Source organism: Varanus komodoensis, unplaced genomic scaffold (assembly GCF_004798865.1).
Source record: "Varanus komodoensis strain SLA01 unplaced genomic scaffold, ASM479886v1 scaffold18_1, whole genome shotgun sequence".
Taxonomy (NCBI): domain Eukaryota; kingdom Metazoa; phylum Chordata; class Lepidosauria; order Squamata; family Varanidae; genus Varanus; species Varanus komodoensis.
In genome coordinates, this window is record NW_025335548.1 from 106,835 (window position 1) to 129,415 (window position 22,581).

At 47.7% G+C, this 22,581-nt stretch overlaps 1 protein-coding gene and 1 long non-coding RNA gene across 2 annotated transcripts in view; one reads left to right on the forward strand and one right to left on the reverse strand.

Moving 5' to 3' along the window:
- WIPF1 (WAS/WASL interacting protein family member 1) overlaps window positions 1–17,378 on the reverse strand; it is a 73,392-nt gene extending 56,014 nt beyond the window's left edge. Inside the window, exon 1 of the mRNA XM_044427042.1 lies at window positions 17,156–17,378. The gene's annotated coding sequence lies outside the window, so the exon portion shown is untranslated. The remainder of the gene's footprint in view (window positions 1–17,155) is intronic.
- LOC123021837 lies at window positions 14,083–17,164 on the forward strand. The gene is made up of 2 exons (XR_006414416.1): window positions 14,083–14,142; window positions 14,890–17,164. It is a non-coding gene; the product is annotated as an uncharacterized LOC123021837 (long non-coding RNA).
- Window positions 17,379–22,581: the final 5,203 nt, after the last annotated feature.

Consider the following 22,581-nt stretch of genomic DNA (forward strand, 5'->3'; position numbering starts at 1 on the left):
CACTGTCTATTAAGAGCATCATAAAAGATCAGATGTCGCCAGCACTGGAGTGGCAGCAACGGATGCTGCAGCCCGGATTCCAGCTCATCCATTCCACATGTGAGAAGAGCCACCCACCGGAAACGATAGACTAAAATTAGTCCATTAAGTGAGCCTGGCTAGGGACAAGTCCAAGTGTTCCACAGGGCCATTTAAGTGCACACTACAGTACCTATGCAGCCTTCCATGCCTTCGTTTAATTTTTGTTCTTGTCTGGGAAGACCAGAACAGGTGGCAGAGGCAGGCAGCAGAAGGCGAGGGGCACAACTGTAGGTCCTGTATGTTTGCCACTGGCCATAGCTGCCCCCAACACATCTGGATGTTGCACCAGAATACATGCGTAGATCCAGATTTCAGTTAGAAAGAAACTGGAGCTGAAATTTCCATCTTTGTTGCTGTCTTTAGTTTCTGAGCAGACATGCTGCCGCCCATTCACAGGCACGCTAAAATCCCGGATTTTCCCATCCAGGAGCTCTTCCTTGTGCTCCAAGGGCTTATTCCATAATGAATTGGAAAGTCTTGTTCAGACAGTGGCTGCATCACTCGTCTTGCTCCTGTCTTTCTCCTAGTAGAAGTGCGAGAGGAGACACAGCACGGAAGCACCGCCTCTCTCCCAGGTCAACCCTCGGTGCAGCTCCCCTCGATACAGGAGAGCCATCGGTGGGGACTCCCGCTGCCCCAAACGAAGCACGGCTTGCTGCTTTGCTGCTGGCCACTCCATGGTGCTGCACGGCACTCTAATGGTTGCATTTTGGTCATTTTCAAGCTCAGAGTAACCCTTTGGGTGCTCTACAAGGGGCTAAATGTGGCTCTTTGGCTCCTCTGACCATTATAGAAGCCTTTGAAAAAACTGGGAGGCAGCAGGCACAATGGGAGGTGGGCAAGAGGGAGAGCAGAGACACAGGCTGCCATGGGCCACACGTTGCCCACCCCACCTTATGGGTGAGAGCAATGTACACTGGGAGACGGATTGTTACTCACCAATTGGTTGCACTGAGATTTTGCCTTGTAGTGGTGCTTTTACAAGTGTTAGCAACTTGTTCCTTGTCTTTTTTAAAAAAAAGAAAGCCAGAAATCCAGCTCAGCTGAGGGCCCAAGCAATCAGCAGGTGGCTTGACCACTAAATCAGACCCTACAGCAACCCCCTGCCTGTGCCACCCACACTGACCTTGGTAACCCAAAGTACGGGTCCCCACTGCTCTAACTTCGGCATCTTCCCTAATCATTGCCTGATAGTAAGGAATGGCTTCACATGCTGGGAGGATACAAAACACTGATGGTTACAAATGTGCAAGTCATTCAAGTCATTCTAAGAAAAGACGCAGGCAGGCAGAAACGATGCCAGTTCAAATCTGGTCTTACAAAGTCACAAGGCGAAGATGAAGTGGGCAGCTCACAGTCCTGGCTGGAAGTCCTGCTGCACATTGATCAAATGTCATGTTGATCAATGGACCCACCACAGCAGCCAAACACGCACCAATCCCCTCACATGACATCTGCAAAGCTAATGCCTGGCTTATCACAGGCAACGAACTTACACATTTGAGAGAACTTCCTATTTCAGAAGCCACATAAATGAGTTCCAAGTTTGCAGTTTGTTTTTCTCATGGAATTAAAATGCAAAGATCAGCTGAACTGTGAGGCAACCTTGCCAAAATTAGAGCTGAACTGAATGACTTCTTCACAAGCCGCAAGACCTGTGGAAAGCGGCTCAGATTCTCTTACTGCTCCGTGTAGCTTTAAGGGGCTGATTTAGGAGTTGAGGACAGCTGTGCTCACCACCACCACACCAGTAGTGACTAAGAACGGCCTGATCAAGGACCACAGCAGTTTCCAGAGAAGTCAACTTTGCATATAACTCTATTTGCAGACTTCATTTGAGATCAGTGCTTCTTCTTCTCCATCTTCTACAAATGATATGTACGTTTTAATTTGCTGCTCTACCTTGATGACCGAAAAGTGACTCGGAAAATGATATGATGAAATTAATTTGAAAGATGTAGTACTCTAACTACACTTAGCTGAGAAGCTCTGAGCATTCCTCATGGTGGCAGAGGAATGCTGGAAGTTGTAGGCTTCTTTCCTCTCTGAATGTGCACAGGATTGTGCCCTCATGTTATCCGAACCAACCTGGAAAGAGATGCTTTTAAGAGGAACACACGCTTTGAGGGACACAGTGATCATCTGGGGAAAAAATTCCAAGCTCACTAGGATGTGGGATATTTCCTAGAACTATAGAATCTTTTAAAAAGGTGAATTCATGTAGACAATGTGTCTCTTCTTTCTCTTGATGCTCAGGCTGTCACACACCCTCCTGCCCTCCCGCTTTCTTAGAAAACTAAAACAAAACACTGTTTGGTGTTAGGGGTTTGCTAAACAAGCCATTCATTGTGCACTTGTGACCCCTCACTCATGAAGATTATGGGCCCTCAACATTATCCTCAGTCTAGGGCCTCTTCCATGTTTTCCAGTCATTCCTGTGGCTTTTTTAAAGAGTTGGGATAATGCAGCATTTTCCCAGATGATGCCATTATTCCATACAGAAGCCTTATGAAATGTTCTATACTGCTGCCCCTCTCTGTGCCGTGTACTGGAATGATCAGGAGCACATGGAAAGGCAGGAAGGACAACCCCACGAGAAAATGTCCACGTAAAAGGACGTTCTCCCTCCTGCTAAGCAAATGGAAGGCGTCACCTCCATAAAGCTCTGGGCCAAGGACTGTCCTTGCACACAGAGGCCCTTGGAATTTCATCCTTATGAGGACAACTGTGAATCGCAGGCCAGAGATCGCCAGTGACTCTGGAATCTGAGAAAGTGCAGGCCCACTTGGGTATTTGCAGGACTGCTGTGAGCACCTCCACAAAATGTCGTCCATGGAGAATGCGGCCCGAGCAGGCTCCTTGAAGTGAGCTCAAGAGATGGGGGGGGACAGTGAGCCCAAAGGTTGGGGGCAGGGGTGGGGAAACAGCACGGCAAAGGGGAGGAGTGGAAGGAAAGAGGGGCGAAAAGGAGCAAGGCCAGAAGCCACGAAGGAGAGAGACATTGGGAGAGCCATGTGGGAGAGAAAACAGCAATGCAAGAAGCAGAGGGGAAAGAGAGACCATGTTTGGAGGTTGGGAAGGGAGGGAATGGTGCTGGCTAAAGGAAAAGAGACAGCAACGAAAGGGTTGGAGGGAAGAAATTGTGAGAATTATGGGGAATGGAAGTGGGAAAAGTGCAAAAAGGAAAGCTCTGTCTGGTCAGAGGAAGACTAGGTGGGACCAGGAGGCAAAGCTTTGCTTTTACCCTGTTCATCCCCACCCTGAAAAAGTTTAGGCTGCCAGGAAGGAATAACTAGTATCTGGATTTCTTCCAGGTTCCAGGACAGGGAGTGCAGTGCGGGTGCTACTGGAGGTCCCTGCGGATCCAGGGCTGGGGGCCCCAGGTAGGGCCTGCTGGCTCAGCTGCTGTTGTTTGCTGCAAGAGAGAAGGCAATGGGGGAGGCGGAGCCTGCTCAACACAAACTCATGGAATGGTGTAACATCAGAACTTAGCTAAAGCCTTTGGACTACTTTAGAAAAGTATAATCGGGGCGGGACTCGGAGGCGCCCTGCGGCCACAAAGCAGTGGCCGCGGCCAGGAGGGAACAGCCCCTCGGGCAGGAAACACTGATCCCGCGCTGCAAGAAAGACTTCCGCCCACCTCCAGCAGCACACCGCTCCATCGCGCTGGAGGAAAGAGCCGCCGCGTGGCAAGCGAATGCAGGCAGACGCGCGCGGCCACGACGTCGACGGCAGCCAGCTCCACCGGCCAGCGCAGGCGCACGCGGCACCGGAGAGCGCCGCCCACCGGCCCAGATGATCGGGCGCGCGCGGTGCGCGACGGGGCGGGACTCGGAGGCGCCCTGCAGCCACAAAGCAGCGGCCGGGGCCGGCGGCCTCGGGGCAGCAACCAAAGGGGGTCGCCGCCGTTTGGGGTGCCGTTCGGGGGACGAGAGGGGGGGCTGGGCTGGCCAAGGACTCTTGTTGAAATAGGCTTGCCTACTGCTGAATCTTAGGGAAGGGGAAGGATTTTTTTTCTTTTTCTTTTTATCGTTCTTTTTCTCCTCCTTCAACCTGCTTTATCATTTTACCCTGCTTTAATCAATGCTTTGAGTCATCCCTGGCCATGTCGCCGTTTATATATCCTGGGGAACACACGGGCGCTGCTATTGGCATGGTCATGGGCAATGGTCGTTACAGCAATAGGGGCTTAACGTGTCCACGTAGAAGAAGGATGGACAGATGGCTGACACCTATCCCTCCTTCTGGTTCTGCCCCCAGCCAGAGGGCGCCAGGTAGCCTTGTCAACCACCCCTCGGGTCTGACGGTGCTGCTGCTCAATGCCAGGTCGGTCAATAATAAATCTTCCCTCATCCATGACTTGATTGTGGATGAGGGGGCTGACCTGGCTTGCATAACGGAGACCTGGGCGGGAGAGGGAGGGGATGTTGCCCTCTCCCAATTGTGCCCGCCCGGGTATCTGGTTCAACACTGTTCACGCCCAGAAGGGAGGGGAGGGGGAGTCGCGCTGGTTTACCGAGCCTCCATCTCTCTCACGGGTCTTCCGGTCCCTTCGAGACCAGGGCTGGAGTGCCTCTACTTGGTGTTGGGCGAACGAGACAGACTGGGGATTATATTGGTGTACCGTGCACCCTTCTGCCCAGCAGTCTCCCTATCTGAGCTGACAGAGACCGTCTCGGACCTGGTGTTGAGGACCCCCAGGATGTTGGTCCTGGGGGACTTCAATCTCCATGCCGAGTCTGGACTGACCGGGGCGGCTCAGGACTTCATGGCCTCTATGACGGCCATGGGCCTGTCTCAACACATCATCGGTCCGACCCATCAACGTGGACACACTCTGGACCTGGTTTTCTCGACGGGGCAGGAAGAGGATGACCTGAGGGTGAGGAACTTATGTTTGACTCCCCTGTCATGGTCAGATCACCTCCTGGTGAGGTTTGTGCTCGAGAGAGGACTCTCCCTCTATAAGAGTGCGGACCTGATTGTATGGGCCCGCCCCCGGAGCCGGATGGATCCGGATGGATTCCTGAAGGCCCTGGGGGAGTTTCCGGCTGACAAGACTGGTGCTCCTGTCGAAGCTCTGGTCGAACTGTGGAACGGCGAGATGACCAGGGCTGTGGACATGATCGCTCCCAAGCGTCCTCTCCCACCGGGCAGAGTCCGCTCTTCCCCTTAGTATACACCTGAATTGTGGGCGATGAAGCGGGTTGGGAGACAAATGGAGCGTAGGTGGAGGAAATCACGGGATGAATCTGACCGAACACACTTGAGAGCCCACTATCGGGCCTATGCTGTGGCGGTGAAGGCGGCGAAAAAGAAGTTTTTTTCCGCTTCCATTGCCTCCTCACAATGCCGTCCAGCGGAGCTTTTTCGAGTGGTACAAGGCCTGGTTCACCCAGGTCCTAAGGAAGATCCGATGTCACCCTCAAAGGCCCGCTGTGACGACTTTGCCAGGCATTTCAGGGAGAAAATCGCTCAGATTTGTCACGAGCTGGACTCCACTAATGAATCAGAGGTCTCTGGGGAGACGCCAATGCTACCGTCTGGTCCAAAATTGTTGGAGGAATTTCAATTATTGCGGCCCAATGATGTGGACAGGGTACTTGGACGAGAACGTCCCACCACTTGCCTATTGGATCCTTGCCCGTCTTGGTTAATAAATAACTCCAAGCACGGGATTGGGACCTGGATCTTGGAAGTGGTTAACGCTTCTCTGAGGGAGGGTCGAGTGCCTGCCCCTTTAAAGGAGGCGGTAATACGACCGGTCCTGAAGAAAACGTCACTGGATCCAGAGATGGCCACTAACTATAGACCTGTGGCCAACATCCCGTTTCTGGGCAAGGTGTTGGAGTGAGTGGTGGTGGGACAACTCCAAGCACTCTTGGATGAAACAGATTATCTGGATCCTTTTCAGTCCAGCTTCAGACCTGGGTACAGTACTGAATCTGCCTTGGTCACCTTGTACGATGACCTGTGCAGGGAGAAGGACAGGGGGAGTGCATCCCTGTTGGTTCTTCCGGACCTCTCGGCGGCTTTCGATACCATCGACCATGGTATCCTTCTGGATAGGCTAGCGGGATTGGGGGTTGGAGGCACTGCTTTGCAATGGTTCCGCTCCTATCTCAACGGTCGATTCCAGAAGGTAGTGCTGGGGGACCATGTCTCTGCGTCATGGTAGCTATGCCATGGAGTACCACAGGGCTCCATTCTATCCCCTCTGCAATTTAACATCTATTTGAAACCGCTGGGAGAGGTCATCAGGAGGTGTGGGCTGCAGAATCATCAGTACGCTGATGATACCCAGCTCTACCTCTCATTTTCCACTAATCCAGGTGAGGCAGTGGCTGTGCTGAACCGGTGCTTGGCCGAAGTAATGGAATGGATGAGGGCCAATAAACTGAAACTCAACCCAGACGAGACAGAGGTCCTGTTGGTTGGCGGATCGGGCTTCGGAGAGGGTGGATTTGACCTGGTCCTGAATGGTGCAACACTCCCTCTTAGGGACAAGGTCCACAGCTTAGGAGTACTCCTCGACCTGGAGCTTTCTTTGGAAGCTCAGGTGACAGCGGTGGCGAGGAGCGCCTTCCTTCAGCTTCGGCTGATTAATCAGCTGCGCCCCTCCCTGGAGTTTGACTGCCTGGCGACGGTGACACACGCGCTGGTGACTTCCCGCCTAGACTTCTGTAACGCGCTTTACGTGGGGCTTCCCCTGAAGACGGTCCGAACACTTCAATTGGTGCAAAATAGAGCTGCCAGGTTGCTGACGGGGATGGGGCGTTATGCTCACATGACTCCAGTCCTCCGTCAGCTTCACTGGCTTCCCATTGAAGCCCGGGCCCAATTCAAGGTGTTATGACCTACAAAGCCCTAAACGGCTTGGGTCCTGGCTACCTGAACGAGCACTTACGTCCGTATATGCCCGACCGCCCTTTGAGATCTGCGGGAGAGGCCCTTCTCCAGGAACCCTCCATGACAGAAATTAGGAGAGTAAGTACTCGGAGGAGGGCTTTCTCTGCGGTGGCGCCCAACCTATGGAATTCACTCCCCAAAGAGGTCCGCCTGGCACCGTCGTTACTGGTTTTTCGGTGCCAGGTAAAGACCTTTTTATTTAAACATCATTTTAATTGTTAAAATATATGATCTGGCCAGGGCAACTTCTTCTTCCTTCTCTTTTCTCCTCCTATATTATTTATTTACTTAGTTTATACTGATAATTTTAATTTTATATTATTATGTTTGTAACTCAATGTATTTTTTGTATTTTTGTATTTAATGGTAATTTATTATGTTCTATTGTATTTCAATGTATTTTATTGTGTTGTAAGCTGCCCCGAGGCTTCGGCAAGGAGCGGCATAGAAATGTTATAATAATAATAATAATAATAATAATAATAATAATAATCCAAAGATCTCCGGTATTAGAGATTCTGCTCATAACCTGGCTTAGGCAGGACACCAGAAAACCTGATGGACTGCACTGGGAGGCCGAACTAAACTGAGAGCTTTCTGTATTAGGACAGGCTGCTAAATGAACCAATGCGACTAACAGGCCTCCCAAGTGTGTCGTGTGTATTTTACCCTTAATACATAATCACAGAAACACAGCAAACCCGATGCTGGATCAGACGGAAGTTCCACCCAGCATTCCAGTTGTCCATTTGCACAGTGGCCGAGTGGGTGTCCGCAGGAACCCCACAAGCAGCCTGGGGGTGCAATCATCCCGCTCCTACTCGTATGCCCAGCAATTGATGCACACAGGCACACCCCTTCTGATACCGGTGCCCGGATGAGTGTGTCTGCAATTTCGTATTGCTGGCCTGGCCTCATTTCTCCATTATTTCTCTCATTTCTCTGTTACCGCAAAGATGATAGTCGGGCAAGGGCTTCAGGCTCCCCTCTGTGCCAAGATCTTGGAACAATTGGGCCTTATGCAGAACACGCAGCTGTTATGGAACGCCACGGAGTCGCGCTGCCTCTCCGCAATATCACTGCAATGTGTTTTCTCATGCTGGACGCAGTTGTGCATTTCATTGTTATATCTGGTTTCCAGGAACTAAAGGGTTGTACTGCTTCCTGTAGGCAACAGCTGTTTAATGCTGTTCCCTTAACATCATTTAATATAGTTTAATACATTTATAAGCTCGTATGTTCTAAGCACTTTCAACTGCAACCGCATACCCAGTTACTTAAGATTAAGCCCTATTGAGTTTAATTGGATTTACTCTAGAGTAGACATAATACAAGGAGCAGCATATGCCTAAAAAAGTTTATCCAGAAATAAGCTTATCTAAAGTTTATCCAATTAATAAGCTTATTTCTAAGTAATTTGATGGAGAACTGCTGTGCAAGGCAGTTAAAACATGCAAGCTATATTAAAGTTTGTTTAATGTTTTGCAGTGTTTTGGAATCTTGGTTGAAGGCTAAGGTAAAAGTATACAAAAATATTTTTAAAACTATTTTGCAATCTTCTTTGTATGAGCTCAGATTTCAAAAAATCAAATGAACCTTTGCAACAATATTATAAGATAAATGATGCACTTTTAGAATAGTTGGTCATGCTTCTGAAACTCAACTGGATTTTACATCTGTTCCCAATTAGCAATGACTTGCATAACTGCGTGGCAAATTATTTATTGAAGAACCAAAAAATAAAATAAATCCAGACCTGCATCTCATAGTGCAATAGACAAGCAATTAGTTTTTAAAAGTGACAAAACTAAACTGCCTTGGAAGGTCAGTTTTCTACAATGCATTATTTGTTTTTCCTTCACAGAACAATTCATAATGTCTATGAATCTGGAATTCAAATCCCAGAAAGTAAATAGATGTAGTGAATTGAAGCTCAAAGAGGCTTGACCACAACATTTTAATTTTTTTAAAAAAATCGAATTACAATCCCATGGCATTTTAAATGCTATGCAGGTAAGAGCAGAATTTGCAAATATTTCTCAAGTTATCTGTAGGGTTAACAGAAGAGAGAGAACCATACCTCTGTTCCAGAATAATGACACCATGTACCTTAGGTTGAAATCCTATGCATATTCACCTGGGAGGAAGCCTTCTAAGATGTTTCCATGTCAACATTAACTACAGAACTCTAGCTGCTTAATTTCTAACTTGGGAACAGCAAGTTAAGGTACTTCAGGCTGAAGGGCTGGGAAAGGCCTCCTCCTGAATCCCAGAGTTGATGGCGCTGGCTTATCCCAAGCTGAAGGAATTGCTATAACAACTCTGAAATGCAAATGGCGCACACACAGAGTGTGTGGACAGTGGGTTTTATCCAACTGGCCCACGCAACCATGGCCTCGTGTCCTGGATATCTTTGCAAGAGCGAAATCCTTCAGTGCCAATGCTCTACTCTTAAAGGGGTTACGCACTGGCTTTGCTGCAAGGCATTTCAGACACATGCGATCACAGACCATAAACCACTGTCTGATCAGACTGTAGTTTGCACGTACATAAAGGCTGCTCTTTTCAAAACAGTCTCTCCTCAGCCTCTTTGGCTAGGTAGATGAGCCATCTTGTTCTCCTATCAATGTCAGTATCTTTGCAGACCTCAGGAGAGGTTACGATGCTGGTCCGAGGCATTTTGCTGCCTACAACGGAATCCAAAGGCCTTCAGGCCACTTACCCCTGCACGGCGCAATCCCTTCACAAGTCTGGCTGCAACAGGTCGCTCTTTCTTCTTTCATGCGTGCTCCCTCACGGTGCCCCCTGGACCGATCGCGTCACCTCACCCTGAGGCGTGGCAGGATCGCTCTTGAAGAGGTTAACCCGAGCCACGGCATTTTCCCTCCAAGCTCGTTAGCTTCTGTGTAAGCATTCACACTCCCTTATGAAGGCAACTTCCCGCTTGCAATAAAGCCTCGCAGCGGTGACCAAATCCTTACCACTAAAATTTCACAGAGGTTGACATTACTGAATAACCCACCCCGCAAACACAAGGCGACTGTGTGCCAGACACTCATGGCATTGTTTCGCCTTCTGGAAGGAGCATCCTAACATAACACTCCGGCACTGCTCTGCCACTTCCACTCGGGGGCTGAACAGTCTCTTGTTGATTCGTGGCTACAGCTGGTCAGCTTTCTGGTGCCCCTCCCAGAACAATGCATGCCAATGAGGCAGCCAGGCATAACTCGGGGCTGACCTCAGGAGCAGGGCCTCCGAAAGGCAGCTGGCCATCTTGTCCCGAGCAGCATCGAGCTGCTAGTGCCAAAGAGCTTTGGAAGGTGTCCTGCTCTCAAACCCTGGCCTGGCCATCAGAAGAACACGAGAGCTGTATCCAGCGCCCATGTGGGTCAAGCCCCATTCATGTCAATGGGCCTACTCCAAGTCGGCCTCACACTGGGGACAAGCTCATATTCCCTCTTGATCATGACTGCTCCCCTCCGATTTTAACCATGGTACAGGATCACAGCACCGCAGATGCCAATCATCGCTAGTGCTAACCAGGATCCCTTCTTGACAAGGAGTTGTTCAGAGCTGGGCTTCAAAGCCTGGTTGACAGGGAATCCTGTTTAGCTTCAGGCACAATGGATATTTGTGCTGATGCACCTTTTAATGGTGGTTAAAAACTGTGGGGGTAAAGAAACGGGAGCTGTCTTTGGAGACTAGAGAGGAGAAGAGGAACGTACTCTATTTCTCACATCTCATTTATGCAATCTTGTGCTAGTGGACCATTTCCAAGGTTAACATAAATCACATTCATTTCAAGAGGTCCACTTGATGCAGAACCAGCACTGGATGCAAGAAATTAGATATATTTCATTTTTCCTGTATTCATGATTGGTAGGATGTGCCAGGATTTAGGCTGTATCATTTTCTCATTGTACCCACATAACTACAGCAGCATAGACATTCCTTAAATAAAACCAGCCAAATGACACTATTCTTGAAACACCCTGATTAAATTGTATTCCATGGCAATTAATTAAATGCACCATGATCAAGGCTTTTCTGTTTTTGCAAGAAAAGGGAAAGAACAAGACCATAAAATAGCACTGTGGCACTTTTTGTGGGTAACAGTCTCATGCTACAACAGCCTCTTTAGTAATCTCTGTCAAAATCAATTAAGGTCCTGGGGCGTGGGTTGAAGGCACACGACCAACCAGCCAAAGGACTACACGCAGCCACCCCGACATCAACAGGGGAAGGAAGGTGTGATAGAAATACAAATGAATGAATAAATCTTCATATTGATTCGGCCTATTCCCAAGTCTCATAGCAGATTTTATGAAGAAGATTTGAAAAAGGAAATTGGAAAAAAAAATAAAAGCCTGAAAAATTAAATATTTCAGATAAAGAGTCCCTACTTCTGTTTGAATTTTAAGTTCTGCTTACTTCAACAGGAGAGTTGGATGCTTTTACAACAGTGCCAATAGGACTTAAGAGGGCTTAGGTTCATTAGATTGTGCCCTTTTTGTTATATCTCATGGCATCACATGTACTTGCTTCAAAGTTAACTCAAAGTGAATTTAAAAGATTATGCACAAGAATTTTATTAGGTTCCAAAGAATTAATGGGTGTATTTAGAGTTTTTTTTTCCTATACTGCCCAAGAGGCAAAGCTCTCTGGGTATTTCACAATTAAATCCATAAAATACACCACAATAAAATGCAATCTAAAAATTTAAAACTGCAGTATAATAATGAAATAAAATAAAAATAAAATAAAAATGATAATCAAGTAAAACCTAGGAGCAAGGCAAAGATCTAGAATACAGTAGCAAATCATTCACCTCTTCACTGGAAATCTTCAATTTATTTGCTATTTATTTGAAAATCAAGCAGCAGATAAGCATTATAAATAAATAAAATAAGCATTAGCAAACAACGAATAATAAAGAGAACATGAAAATACTTAAAGTGAATAAATTCCTGCCACATCCACCAAACCTGCTAGCACCTGGTCACCACGGTTGTTTGGTATGCTTGAGATATATTTAAAATTTTCACATTATAAACATAAATGTCTTCATGTACTTTGCTTAATGGTTCTTTCCACACTCACGTGTTATTCCCAAATGCTTTAGAGGGAAGAAAAGAGTGAGTTATTCCATACTGCAAATTTTAGCAAAGCAAAAAACCATATGCAACTCCAACAGAAGACACTAGAAGCAAAAGAGCTTCTGTCTGCTGGGAATGCACAGCGACAGTGTTTTTCACAGCTGTTGCAAACAAAACCTCAGCAGAGGAGCAGGGGAAGGGTGGCAAGTCAGCTCATGGATTTCCAGACTACACAAACATGTGCCTGGAATGTGCACCGGCGTCCCATGTGAATACCTGCGTGTGTTCGCTTCTAACACAACTGAAGTTTTGGACGGAGCCATTTGTTTTACGCAGATCGCTTCAAGCAATGCTAAAACCCTTTCAGCCTAAGATTTTGATGCTTCATACGTCAGCTGCAATTCTGAAGGGGGTGAACAGCAGACAGGTTGCAACAGGGGTCCTTAAATGCTACACTTGTGGGCCCTCTAATGGCTGCACAGCTCCAAAACATCTGGAGGGCACCTGGTTGCCCATCCGGATCTAGAGGCTCGAGTGGATCACAGTTAAGCAGGAGTCCAGTGCCGTGTGGGGGCAAATAAGGCAGTGCAGTTCTAGGATGCCCCAACAGGTTGCAAGAAGCAATTCCACTCTATTCTGCTGTGGTTGGACCATAACTAGAATCCAGCGCTCTGTTCTGACTGATTTCAGATTAAACAGAAGCGTTGCAGGGAAGGAGGGGGCCTAAAAGGCCATCAAGTCTTACTCCCTGCTCTGTTTCCACATGTGGTCACCCAGCCAGCTGCAGGCCTGCACCTTTCCAGCATAGGAAAGGTGAGGCCACATCCCAGCTTGATGAATAGCCCTGAGGGCATGTAGATTAGGTGCCCAGAGGAAGTCAAGATGGTGAAGGACCTGGATTAAAAGATGTATGCAGAGACAAATGCCAAAGCATTTGAGATCACCATAAGAAGAGATGATTAAGGGATCGTGTCATTGCCATTGTCTAATGTTGGAAGGCGTACTAAATTGGTGATGGAGCAACATTGTTCTCTGTTGCTCTGTAAGATAGGAACTGGTCATCAGGGTCAAACTACAAACCAGGGGATTAGGCTGAATTTTAGAAAGGGCATCTCAACAAAGAGAGCTGCAATGGCTGATGATGGACTCTCCTTGGTTAGTTTTTATGCCGAGCAAGCGAGCGTGGCCACCGTTCAGGACTGCTGTTGCTGCAGATTTCCCCGCATTAACAGGGAGTTAGGTTTTGAAGTCCCTACCAATGCTATGACTTAACAGGACTCACTTCTGAGTGGCCATGCATAGGATTAGGCTAGAAATAACACTTCTACTATGCAACCTTGCCCTGTTTCTCTAGTTACAATGTTCCCTTTCCACCAGTCAAGCTAATCTTCTATTTGCAGGGAGGTATACAAAGAAAAGAAAGGAAGCTGGAGGCACAGTCAAAGCCATGGCAATCCCTTCGTAATCTGATGGGTATTGTTCAGCGGGAGTTGCGCTGTGGAACTCCAGTGATCCTGTACCAGGTTTGTTCCATGGCATCTCCAGGTATGGCTAAGAGGAGATCCTGCCTGGGGAGCCACTGGCTGGCAGTAACACTGGCTAAATGGAGCAATGGTCCAACTCAATACAAAAAAGAGGCTGGCACATCCTCCCATGGGAGGAAACCAATTATCCTTATGGAGGAGAAAAAAGGCAGTCCTCTCCTTTACACACAAGCGTGTGGGAGCTGCCAGCCTGGACACACTGTCCTAGTAAGTTCCACACAACAATCGAGTAGAGATGCCTCAAATAATATTGCAAGTCATTTCTCGACGATTTCCTCAAGATGTACCCCACAGACTCCACCTCAAGCAAGCAAGCAAGCAAGCAAGCAAGCAAGCAAGCAAGCAAGCAAGCAAGCAAGATTTTAAGAATTCCTTAGGCTCTGGAACTTCTTTCTAAGGAGAGACAGCTTGGTGCTCTCTCTGTTGTCTTTCTGCCAGCAGGCAAAGCCATCTGTCTCTAGGGGAGCCTTCAGCAGATAAGCTGGTCTGCTGCTGAGCTTGGTTTTAAGTAGGTGGGTCTTTTTTCTCTTATTTTCAATTGTTTTTAACTTTGTTTTTCTATATTCCATTTGGGTATCACTGCTATGTTTCTGTGCTGAATAGCAATTGCAATTATGGTTTTCTTCTTTTAAATTAATGTGTGTGTGAGATATTAACTTTAGTTTAACTTTGAAGCAATATAAAAATGAAATGAATACATAAATAAAGGGTGTTTTATGTTATGCTTTAATTAAGATTATGTTTTAAACCTGTATTTTATTATTGTTAGCTGCTTGGAGTGCCATTTTTGGCAGAAAGGCTGGAATAAATAAATAGTAGGTACGAGCCCCACCCAGGCTAAGCACCTCTGCTCTCAGCTTTGCACATTTATTCATAACACCAGAACTCAGCTGGAGGCAAGAAAAGAAGCAGGACAAGCCAGAAGGAGCTACACAAGGGCAGTATGGGTGCAATCCTATGCAAATCTAGGCTGAAGAAAGTCTTGCAATTCCCCGCTTAGCTGGCTGGAGCAGGCTGGGAGTCTCGGCCTTTTTTCTGAATGACTTGCATAGGAGCAAACCTTGAAAGTAGCAACAGAAAAGTAGAGGGAGGGAGGGAGAATGGGAAAGAAGAGAGAACAGAACAAGAGGAAATTACGGTATGACTTGCTGAAATGAGTTATTTTCATCATTTACTCATACCACTTCCTTTTCTCCTACAGCTTTTCTTCCCCAATGTCATTCCTCATTTTAGCCCTTATTCATTTTTCTTTCAAACAGGTTTGTTGCCATGCTACTAGACGCACCATTCTTCAATGTACGTAGTAAAGAGTGTAACCCTATACATGCCTACTCAGAGGTAAGCCTCACCAGGTTCCATTGGATCTACTTCCAGGTAAGTGCGCATAGAAGTGATACTGCTCAGCGACTCACACATGTTTGTGTTACATCCTCATTGTTCAGTCACAAGGCCTGCCTATTAAGACCTGATAGTAAAACTCTGCACACTAGAAACAGGGCCCAGCTTCTTTGGGTGTTGATGAAAGTGGGAGCCGCAGCCAGGTGCTGACGACTTGTTCATTCCTTCTATTTCAGAACCCTTTCCAATCTGCTTGAAAAGGGAAAACCTTAAAAGTAGCTGGAGGTCTTGTTGCCTAAACCAGGGATGGGCAGATCTCTGGGAGATTTGCAGTAGATGGGAAAGGATTTCTAACTTCCAGTTGTTTAACAGCAATAGCAACAAAAATCATTTGACAGGCCATAAGTGTACTGCTGAAATAAGACATTCATTAGGGTAACCAGGAGTGCTTTGGTGTGTGTATGTGGAAAGACTAGGAGCTCCTTTCTGCTCTGGCACTCAAAACAAAAAGCTGCGCTCAGAATTCTTTAATTGTTTTGTATGGGCCTCCAGTCGGTGGATCTACTAAAAATAAAGGTTCTAAGGGAAAAAAGTAGATCCCACAGGTCTGAAGTTTGTCCACCTGTGGCATAAACCATACAATAAAGATAAGTCTAACAAATGCAGGAAGCTGACTTATATAGAACCAGGCCACTGGTCCATTTAACTTAGTATTGCTTACACTGACTGGCAGCACCTTTCTAGGACTTCCGGCAGGAGTCTCGCCTGGTCTTTGCTGGAGATACTGAGGAATGAACCTAGCGCCTTCCACGTGCACAGCAGGGGGTACCATTGTGCTACGTGGTGGGCAGAAGTAGGAAACTGCTAAACTTTTAATTTGATGAGAAAGAAAAAGGAAAGCCACCCAGGGCTCACAGGCTCCTAGGCAACTGCTAAGGGTTGCTGGCATCAGGCAAAAGGAGGAGGTTGTTGCAAGCATCAGATACTTCAATAGGGCAATGCGGGAAAAGTTTGCATATAGTGGACTGAAATTTCACCAGAGTATGTTATAAAGCGAAACAACAAAAACCAGGAAGTTCAAATGACTTCTGTGAGACAGAGAAAACCTGGCAAGTCAGGCCTTCAGAAGCTCAAACTCCACCAACTGCAACGGTTTACTGCCACTTGGCAAGCAGGAAAGGTTGCCTGCTTGGCTTGTTTGCAGATCCCAGCCTTTCACTTTAAGCAATGTGCGGTTCACTCCAAGGCAAAGTTAACTTGAGGCGTGCTGCTGCGGAGGAAGCAAAGTTCAGTCTGTGCTGCTTGCCCTGCCTCGGCCCACTTGATCTTATAGTTATCAAGCCATGAACTACAGGTAGCAATCCACCGAAAGCAAAACAATCTCTGAGGCCGAGTGAGCGGCTACCAGCTTAAGTCCTCCCCCATCCTAACCGCCCTCTCCCTCTCCTTGTGCTTTTCTCCAGACGCGCAAATCGTCTTGCCAACATCCACAGATGCCAGAGTGGCAGAGACAGCGAGAGGAAGGGGGGAGGGTTCAATTAGATGCAAACCATGAGAATAAATGTCTAGGTTAGATTGGCGACTTCCTTGGTAATATAACAAGCTGGAAGGATTTTTTTTTAAAGCACAATAAAATGGAAAAATATCACAGATGCCGAGGCGGTTTCCCACGCCAGAACGGCATCGCTGTTCCATTCTGTTTACAACGATGCACTTTTTGTTGGTATGTTCAAAAATCCTCTCCTGTCACACCCGGATCGGAGGTGGGTGGGTTGGTTTAAAACTAAGAAAAGATCTCGGAAGCGACTGGGACCGGGTGGCCTGTTTGCAGCAAAGCCTAAACTTTGTACCGTATTTCGCGTCCCGCTTGCAAAACTGCCTCGACTAGCGGCGGCTTCTGTACGCGCTTCCTCCCCAAGCTGCAAGCGAAGCGCAGCGGGAAGAACAGGGATTGCTTCGCCAAAGACCGGCCCGTCGCGATCCGCAAGTTGAAATGCGGGCAGAGTGCGAGCAAGGACTCGGAAGCACCCCCGCTCCGGCTTTCGATTGGGGCGAGAGAATCGAGGCAAGCAGAAGGGGCGATCGCGACAGTAAAGCGGGCTTGACCAACCGGAATTTCACGTTTAAAAGAGCCGAACTTACCGCATCGTTATTAATTACATTTCTAAAGTGTGCAAGAATACCAACCTAAACTTCTACTCGCTCTTTTTCCTCCTCCTTGCAGCCATTCAGATGTTGCCAATGGCCAAAGCCCCTCCGGAGCAAGCACGACGGAGCCCTCCCCGGTCAGCCCCCTTCCAGATGTTGATGGAAGCCAGCGGCCGCGGGCTCGGCCGCCGATGCTGTCAGCTGTTAACCCTTTAGGCAGAGGGGGCGGGGGCGGGGGAGCGAGGCGAGGGATCCAGCGCAAGCCGAGAGCCCCACCCATCGGCGGGCCTTTTCTCATCCCTTCTCCTTCCGTCCTCCTCGGGTCCTGTGGCTCGAGGGTTAACCCAGCAACAAGGGGGCGGGCAGAGAGGCAAAGCAAGCGATCTGCTCTCCCCCTTTCCGAAATCGACCACAAGCCTCCCCCACCTCCTGCAGCGGGGGCGGAGGTGGAAATCAGTTCTCTCGCGGTGCACCCGGGACGCTTCGTCCTGGGCCGCGGGGGGGGGGGGGGCATGGCTATCCATAGGACCTGTCGCATGTCGCTCTTCGGCGGCGGCCCCGCACTTGGACCTCCCGCCCCACCCCGCTCTGCCGGCCGCACACACAGGCGCCGCGCGGAGCATGCGCCCCGAAGTGCAAGCGTGACCCGCGGGACGCAGGGGCGCCCCCTGGCCCGGGCGGCCGCGCTCTCCGTGCCCGTCGCCCTGAGGGCTTGGGCTGGAGCGGCGCGGGCGAGCGCTCCGACATCAACAAGCCGAATGGCGGGGCGGGGGGGGGGGGCAGGCGCTCTCAGCAACCACTGCAACAACGGGACAAGATGTCGGGATGGCTTCCAGATGGGCATCGGGCGACTTTGCAAGCGGGCGTCCGCAACAAAACGGTCGCAGTGGTGATAACCGCGCCTGCGAGAGCGTGGGCTGGAAGAGCAAAAGCCATCAGAAGCAGGAATCCTGGCTCTAATTTGGGATCTGCTTCAGATGCTCTATTTATTTCTTCATTTTAGTCTTAGTGGCGACGGGGAGTTGAATGTGACTTCTAGAGGAAGCCTGCAATTCTAGGCCACTCTTTTAACTATCACCAGACCTGCAGAGCCCTGCACTTTGAGACTGGAAAATGCAGATACACCTCAAGTGAATTTTTATTCTTTCTCCCATTCCAAATATGGCTCTCTGTTAACTACCACTTCCATCGTCCCTCATGATGGCTTGTGCTTGCTAGGGCTGATGGCACTTGCTGTCCAACAACAGCCAGAGGGCAACATGTTCCAGGTCTCTGTACTGCACTAATAGGGATTTTGGAAATTGCCTTTTGATTTCCTTTTGGTTTGAATCATAGTTTAAATTTAAATTAAACTGTTTGTGTTGCTGGCCAGTCTTAAGCACATGGCCTAGTCTTCTCCAGCCCGGTGCCCTCCAGATGTTTTGGACTGTGATTCCCTGCATTCCTGATGATAGCTGAGGCTTTGAGGGCCTGAGGCTTTGAGGACCTAAACATGGCTGCTTTTTCACAGCTCTTTCTTTAGGAAACAGATTTGGCGGTGGATATAGGGTCGAAGGCAGGGGTCTTAGAGTTTCAGAGTGCGCCTGTGCTGAACAAGTCCGAAAGCTCTGAGGAGGGCCAGGTAAATGACCTTGGCAGGCCGTATCTGGCCCATGGGCTGTAGTCTGAGGTCCCCTGGTCTAAGAATTGCATTGTAATTTTTCGGTGGGGCTTATTTGCACTAAGAGAGCACCAGTGTGCAGCCTAGTCCTATGTAAGTTAGCTCATTGATTTCAGAGTAGGTCATTCCAAAGTCAACCTGCATAGAATTGCAGAGTCTTCCAGATCATGGTCTGGTCCTTAATAAACTACATTTCTTAAAATTCTGCACCCTCCAAGGGAACTTCGGCTAAAATGTGGCCAGTCCAAGGTCCCTCAGTGGGCATCATGGCTGAGTGGGATTGAAACAGGTCCTTCCAGGGTTAGTTCAAAACTTTCACAACCAGACTAACAATATACTGCTCTGCTGGTACTTCCAATAAGTCTCATTCCATTAAACTCCATTTAAAAAATATTCTTAGAATTGTCACAAGCCTGGGTTCAAAAACTATGACCAATTAAATGTGTTGTCTTTACAATGGTCAAAATGCACACGCACTGGCTTTTTCTTTGTGCTGTCCAAGTAGCTGACTTTCCTCATGTTCGGGGCCAGAGTTATGTGCCTGTAACAGCTGCATGGCAAGCAGAAATTTAACAGCTGCAGCTCTTCCATCCAGGATGGAGATGGCAGGTCCTAGGAAGCATCACCTGTGGAGTTTGGAGTTCCCCCACTCCCCCCTGCCATGCAGCTGCTAAAGAGCCAGGATCTCCGCCAGGAGGAAACTATAAAGGGTGGCCGTGTGTTTTGTCCAGCTGTTCTGTAACATTGACTGAGAGCTGGTCATTTATAAGGAAAGTTAATCCTCATTATTTCCTGCCAAGTCTTGCAGCTCTGGTCTTACAGCCTCGTGTCTTGTCATACCCTTGTGCTTCACATTAGTTAATCTGGAAAAATTGCCACCTTCCATTTGTTTTGTTGTGTTTGATTAATGTATATCTTTCCTTTCTTTGCAAAATGCTTGCTCAAGGCAGCTTAAAGTATCTCAGATAAGTAACAAAACAATATTAATACAGCCAAACAACAAACCAACAAGAACTTCATAAAATAGCTAAGAACTTTGGGTGTGATCCAGCTGTCTTCAGCTGCAGACAGAAGTGCATCTGTCAGCAGAACTGGTTTGTTGCCACCCTTCTCTATACAGCTCTTACAACTCCCCATCTCTCTTTTGGATTGTTGGGGACCTTCTGGAACAGAATTTGTGGCTGGATGGAGAAGAGGACAGGAAAGGTCTGTTGTGCAAGCAGAGGTCCACTCATGCAAATGCAACATTGGATGTAGCTCACAGCACAAGCAAACAATAAATCGGGAAGAATTTGAAAAAACAAACTGCTGACACAGACCTAGGAAAACTAACTTTAAAAATGCTCACCAAATTAGCAATAGTGTCAGGAAATTCCTTTAAGACAGGGCCAACAGAACACTATCCTCAGAGCAAAACAGAAACCAAAACTGTAATAATGAAAAGGAACGAATTCACAGGCATCCCCCAAATCAGCCTTCCCAACTTGATGCCTACCAGATGTCCTGGACCACTGCTCCCATCATTTCCAGCCAGTGTGGCCATTGCTGTATGAGAAAGATAGGAGCCGCCATCCAACCCATCAAGGGGGTGCCAACTGGGGGAGGCTGGCTTAACTGAGGAAGATTTGTAGAAATGTTGCCTGGATCAATGGATTTATATCCACAATTGCCACTTAAAAGCATTCAGTAAAAGAGTGATGAGCATAAAGGCCACCTATTCCTAAATGTTTATCAAAATGGCGCATGTAGCAGAAGGTCTGAAGAATTTCAAAGGGTCTCTAATCTTTGTTAACTTGTCTTAGGAGTGTCTCTGTAGTAAACTGATTACAAAGATAAAGTTTGGATGGATACAATCACACATATGTCAAATGCATATGCATAACATCAGTGCAGCTCCTTTCACTTAAAGGAGGTGAAGCAGTTTTGGTGCAACATGCTGGAGCAACTTGCATGCCAAGTGCTTGGAATGGCCCCCCACCCATCATCCCCTCACACAGGGTCAATTGGGCAGAGCAGATGGGCATCTCAGGGGGAGGTGATGGGGGAGGAGCCCCTTGGCTGGCCCCTTCTTTGAGCGACACCAGCTGTGCTCCCCATTCTCAGGCGACTCCTGTGAGAGGAAAAAGGCTGTCCCATCACCAGGGTAACATCAAGATCCAGCTGCCAGCTGGTCTCCTCCAGATGCTTGGAATGATCACCCCACTGGTCCCAGCCTGGATGGCCAATGATAAGTGGTCATGGGAACTGCAACACACAAGATCTGCAGCGCACCAAGTTGGGAAAGGCTAGAGAAGGAGGTAAACTTTTTATATAACTAAAGACAAATCCTGAATGGAGGCCTGTGTTGAGTGCATCTTAAATCTGTACTCAGTTAAGAACAGCTGTGAACTTTCAGGGCACTGCAGCTGAATGTCCAAATCTCCATGGCTCAGATGGACTGCTCTTGATGTGGAAGCTTCAGCATTTGGCCACAGTCACCTCGCTTTCGTTTTCTGCAGCAGCAGCAGCAGCAGCAGCAGTCATGTCCCATGGCTGAATGAATCTTGTCGTGTGAGGCTGCAGACACCTGAAGCTCTTCGTGGGCCTTGTGCTTGCGGCACGAAGTGAAAAGCAGCGAAGCAGCCCTGCGTTCAAGATGGGAGATGAAACGGCAGGCACGAGTGTGTTCATCTCCCTTCTTGCAAGTATGACTGCTTCAGAGCGAAAAGAAAACCAAAATGTGTAATTTCATGTCAGTACTGTTCGCTATTTATATCCTGCCCTCCCACTGCATTTGGAGTATCTCATGAGCATTTTTAATCAAATAAAATCCAGTATATATTACATGCTTTTGAAGCCTATTGTGAATAGTCTGTCCAGGATGTGCTCAGGGTACGTGTTTCTACCCTAGATATATTTATCCACACTGTAGAGAAGCAAAGGCGCACAACCTCAGCTGATCATTTGCTCCTCTCTCCTCTCTCTGAAAATATCCTTGTAATGATTCTTATAGATGGCTCTGCCTTTGGACCACTGGTTAGACTGGTTGGTCCTGGCATTTCTCTGTTCTCTGAATATAGTTTTGAAACTTGCTGAAGCCTTCATTTTTAAGGTATATGTATCCATGACATTTATAAGCAATTAAACATTGTACAAGACGTATATCTTTCCTTCCTAACCTTCCATTGGTGGACAAAAATGTGCATATTAAACTCCTTGATTTATTTCATTGGAATTGGCATTCCTGTCAGGTCTAGATGAATTGCTTTGCTTGAAGTGTTTCCTTCCCCCCACCCTATGTCCACTTGCAAAGTTGCCCCAGCCTTTCCCCTGCCTTTCTTAGCCTCAATTCGAGTTATTGGATGTGGGATGCAGGGAGGCAATGATGCTCTTGGGACATCGATGCCAGAAGCAAGGGGACAAGGCAAAACAGAGAGCCATGAAACAGTAGGAAAGAGATGCTGCTCTTGGGTCTGTTCTCTCAAGTTGCAGTATGTGCAGAGGTGTGGAAAGGTCAATTGCTTCTCCAAATGATGCCCGCAAGCATCCGCTCTCTTTCCCCATAAAATGGCATTAATAGCTGCAACAGCTTTCTTGGTCTTTGTTTTCTTCCCCTCATACTTAGTTCTATTTTAGGTTTGCTTTAAATGAGAAGTGAAGTAAAATGAAATGCTTTTTAAAATAGAGTTAGGGCAGAAGACTTGCTATGCTATTAGATGAGTCCTGCTTATTATGATTCTAGGCACAATGAAGAAAACATTTAATTGTAGGGAAGTTAAATCCATGATTCATCACATGATTTAGTGTGTTTCCTAGTTCTAACAAT